General features: G+C 38.1%; 1 protein-coding gene across 9 annotated transcripts in view; it reads right to left on the reverse strand.

Moving 5' to 3' along the window:
* LOC122245868 (TOX high mobility group box family member 4-A) overlaps window positions 1–5000 on the reverse strand; it is a 1066433-nt gene that overhangs the window by 851110 nt on the left and 210323 nt on the right. For all 9 annotated transcript variants that reach the window (XM_086540812.1, XM_086540811.1, XM_086540810.1 and 6 more), the window contains exon 3: window positions 1827–1862. The gene's annotated coding sequence lies outside the window, so the exon portion shown is untranslated. The remainder of the gene's footprint in view (window positions 1–1826; window positions 1863–5000) is intronic.

Below are 5000 nucleotides of genomic sequence, written 5' to 3' on the forward strand. Positions count from 1 at the left end.
CTAAACTTTGGCTGTTTGACCCAGTATTATACTATATTTCAGGGTTATAAAGTTTTTTTTTCAATATTTTTGTCCTAAAATGAGGAAATATACTATTTGTGTTTATGTGGGGGATTGAGGTGACATGAAAAATAGTTTTATGTGTTTTGACTCCATTTATCCTCAATTTCATTCTCTAGTTATTTAAACACACTTGAATGTTTTGACCTGGTTAGCTAGACTATATGTTCTCCCCCATCCCCTTCTCTCCTTCATCCTTACACCCACCCCTCCCCCCTCTCTATCAAGTTTCCATCATCCATCTATCTCCCCTATGCCCCCCTTCCACTACCCCACCATCCCCCCACCCTACCACTACCCCCCCATCCCCTCCACCCTACCACTAACCCCCCCCCCCACCCCATCAAATCTTGACATCAGGTGACATCGCCCATCGCGGCCCATAACCTACCTACCTATCCCCCCCCCTTCCCAACTCCCACCTCCCCATCCCCCTCCCTCCCAAGCGCTATGCCGAGACATCGAGAAACCCTAAAGAACATGGAGGGGCGGGGGAGGGGCAGAGGGAGGGTGAGGGGAGGGGAGGGGGGGGTGAGAGGGTCTTATTGCGTCTTCGAAAATCCGTCTTGCAAGATCATCTCGACCTTTTTTCTTTCTTTCTTTCTTTCTTTCCTTCTCTCTATCGAGAATGAGGGGCTTCGTTACAATGATCAATAAAAGCCTTTGGGTTGGCGACCTTTCCTTGGTTTTCCACTTCCTTTTCGTTTGCTAATCAAAATAAGGATGATGATGATATTGATAGTAATAATGATGATAATAATGATAACATTCACTATGATAATAGCATAATAATGACGATAATAATAATGATAATAACGATACTGCTATTAACACTGATAATGATAAAATAACAATAGTAATAATGATAATAACAACACTGCTACTACTAATACTACTTTATTACTACTAATAATAATGACAATGAAAATAAGTATAAAAATAAAAATAATAACATTAACAATAAAAGCAATAACAATAATAATAACGATAACAACAGTTATAACAATGATAACACTGAAAATAACTACAACAATAGTCGCAAAATAAAAAAATAAAAAAAACAACCACACTCACAATGATCCAAAACAATAATAATAATAACGATCATAACAACAGAAATAACAATACACCTTCAACAAGAATTAAAAAAAAAAAAAAAAAAAAAAAAAAAAAAAAAAAAAAAAAAAAACGAAATAAGAAATGAAAAATAAAACTAACTTTCTTTCCCAGGATTTAGCAAGGCAGAGGGCGGCGGCGAGCTTCCTTAACTAACTCCTCGCTGCATAATGTAAACTTTCCTCGCCCAGTCAATCAGGCTCTGATTTGAATATTCAGATTTCAATAAGGCATTTAAATGGAAGTCCTCCGAGGGGGGAAGAAATTGATGCGCTATTGAAATCATGAACAGATTTTTCTTGCTGGGGCTGCGGGTGAAGAGGTGTGTGTGTGTGTGTGTGTGTGTGTGTGTGTGTGTGTGTGTGTGGATGGGGGGGGGGGTGTATGGGAGAGGGTTGTGGGTATGGGGGGTTGGAAGGGGGGGGTTGGAATAGGGGGTTATGGGTGAGGAGGTTTTAGTGTGTGTGTGTGTGTGTGTGTGTGCGTGTGTGTCTGCGCGTGTGTGTGTGCGTGTGTGTGTGTTTGCACGTGTGTGTGTGTTTGCACGTGTGTGTGGTGGTGTGTAGTATGGTGTACTATGTTGTGTTGTATGTTTGTTCAAATATTATCTCTCCGCCCCTCCTTCTCCCTCCCTCCCTCTCTGTACCTACCTTTATGAAGGTAGTCCTCGAACCTCAACGATAAGCCTGCAAAGAAAAACAAGACAAATTTATTAGTAATCGATAATACTGACAGTAATCGTTAAAGAAATATTATCAACGATTATAATGGTATGGAAAACTACAATGATGATGATGACGGTTGTGACGATAATAACAATACTATAATAACAATTATAATCATAATAATGATAATGATAATGATGATAATAATAACACTAATAACAATAACAATAATAAGGATAATAATGGTAACAACATTAATAACATAAACAAAAATATCAACAATAATAGTAATAATAACAATAACAATAATAATAATAATGATAATGATATTAACAATGATAATGGCAATGGTAATAATAAAGCTAGCAATACTAATAGCTATAATCACTATCATTATCATTACTATCATTATCAAAAATTTAAATCATTTCATTATTACCATCATTATAATCACCGCCATTATTAGTATCATCATTACGAGTGGTAGTAAAGAGGAGCAGATGCAATAATGATTGAACAAGGACTAACAACTAGAAAACAATAATGACATTTATTATGATAGTAGCAGTAGTAGTAATAGTATGTTTGTGTGTGTTGTAGTGGAAGCAGCAAAATAGTAGCAGAAGTAACAGTAGTAGTAATAGTAATAGTAATAGTAATAGTAATAGTAATAGTAATAGTAATAGTAATAGCAGTAGCAATAGTAGTGGTGACAAAAAATACATATAACAAAAAATACATATAACAAAAAAACAATAATAATCATAGTCATGAGGCTGATATAGTTACTAATAATGTTACTGCTACTACTAATCATAGTTAATATGATTATTATCATCATCATCATCCTCATATGCAACAATAACAATGAGTACAACACTAATAATGGCAATAACAACAACAACAATGAAAATAGAGACAGACAGCCACACAAAATCAACAGCAAAGCCATCAACACAAAAACAACAATACAAATTACAAACAAAAGACACAAATAACAATCAGCATCGCCAGCAGAGAAGGCGAGTCAATTCTGCGAAAAGGAAGGGGGTAGGGGGGAGGGGGAGGAGAGGGATAGGCAGTAGAGGGAAGAAGGGGGGAAGGAGGAGGGGGGATAGGCAGTAGGGGGAAGAGGGGGAGGAGGAGGAGGAGGGATAGGCAGTAAGGGGAAGAGGGGGGAAGGAGGAGGAGGGATAGGCAGTAGGGGGAAGAGGGGGAGGAGGAGGAGGAGGGATAGGCAGTAGGAGGAAGAGGAGGGGAAGGAGGAGGAAGAGGAGGAGGAGGGATAGGCAGTAGGGGGAAGAGGGGGGGAAGGAGGAGGAGGGATAGGCAATAGGAGGGAGAGGGGGGGGTAAGGCAGAGAGCGGGAAAGAGAGAGGGAGAGAGGAAAGGGGGGGATATAGGTGAAGGATAGAGAGGAGAGGACACCCGGAACACGAAACGACCGAAAAATCTATCTTGTTTGCCTTCACAATTATTCTAGCCAGCAGTCAGAGTAGATAATAAAAAGCAAGTTCATTACTTTCCATATAATTAAGGAAAAGAATAAGCCAGAATTGTAGAGCAGATACTTCGCCGGGCTCATTCGCAACATGGCGAGCCACCCTGTCAGCAAGTGCGGACTCGTGAGAGTGTGCCAATGATTGCAAGGTAATGTCGAGGGGAAGCCTGAAAAATCATCCGCCAAAGCGGTGGGCAGCGGCTTAGGGCCGAGAGGAAGAGGGAGGGGCCCGTTCAGTTCCTGGTGAGGAGACTTACTCGTCCCACGCCCAAGTACGGACCCCAATTAAAATGGGTCTGGTTACGTGCGTTCTTCACCTCCGTTTTTATAAACGCCCATTGATAAAGCAATAAATCATGACAAATAATGCCAAATGGGCTAAAGTTAAGAGGAGTTAAAATAGTAAAACTCAAAAAAGTATCAAAAACATAAAAAAGACGAAAGATTCCTTTAAAAGAAACAAATGAAAATGAAAATTTGTGAGCGGATCGTTCGCTGGTGCTGGGCAGTAACATATAGACGTCCTCAAAGTAAACAAAACAACCACGTCCAGCAATTATCCCTATCTGGCATGTAAAAGGGTCAAACACAACCTTTCTTTGCTGCTCCAGCCTTACCACAGGGTAATCCAGGGGTAAGCACACAAACACCGAGTCCAGAGACAACTCCACTTCTGGGTCTATTTGCAAGGCTTTATATATAGGCCGTAGGCGCCAACGTGGAAACAAATTATCTTACAATATAAGTAATTCTGTCTTATATAATATATGAAATCACAAAAAGGGTTCATTAAAAATAAATACAAGTAAAAGTTATGTAACAAGGGTACAAAATGGCTAATATGGTAAGTAAAACAAAGGAAATAGTAAATAATGCAAACTAAAATCGCCGTAACATATATCAATAAAACAAGTAGTATAACGTTTAAAAAAATAATAATAATGATAAAATAAAATATAATCATAAAAGTTTTTACATCCAACTGGGTTCTCTAAAAGTCGTTCAATAATTAATAAAATACGAAATAAGACTGGTGACGTGGCAGATCGTGAATATAAAACAAAAATCCACAATTCAAAAGACAAGTAAAAGCAATATGAATAGTACAATATTTAAAAATCAAAGTAACTAAGATCATAAATAAAATCAGTTATAATAAAAGAATTTGAAAAGAAAGACGTGGTGGGATTTTCCCATTACGAAAATAAATGGTTATAAAACTAATTGAGTAAAAATCTTAATTCAATCAAAAGAAATAAACATATGATACCCATCCACAGTTAAGACAAACATAAAAACTAATAAAAACATGAATAAAATCGAAAAAAAAATCATTCAGCAATCTTATTCGCATCTGAGGGGATCGAATCCTTCGCAAACACAGTAAGGAACTTATCATCTAAAAACAACTCAAAAAAAGGATTTTATTTACATAAAATAAGTTATATGGTCTAGCAGTAATATGTTGTATGTTGTTTGCGTGGGCGGGAATCATCTCCGAATGCCGCCCCTCTGGATTACATTCATTTTAAGTTGCGATTCAGATTCGGAATCAGGATTAGGCAGAGGGTATCAAGGGGAAGGGTAAAGGAGTAGGGTATAGAAGGGGGTGGGTAGGTAGGAGAGTGTGAGCGTGAGAAACAGAACGAAAACAAGTG

This window comes from Penaeus japonicus, unplaced genomic scaffold (genome assembly GCF_977035675.1).
Source record: "Penaeus japonicus unplaced genomic scaffold, GWHDUDI00000001_assembly GWHDUDI00000010, whole genome shotgun sequence".
Taxonomy (NCBI): Eukaryota; Metazoa; Arthropoda; class Malacostraca; order Decapoda; family Penaeidae; genus Penaeus; species Penaeus japonicus.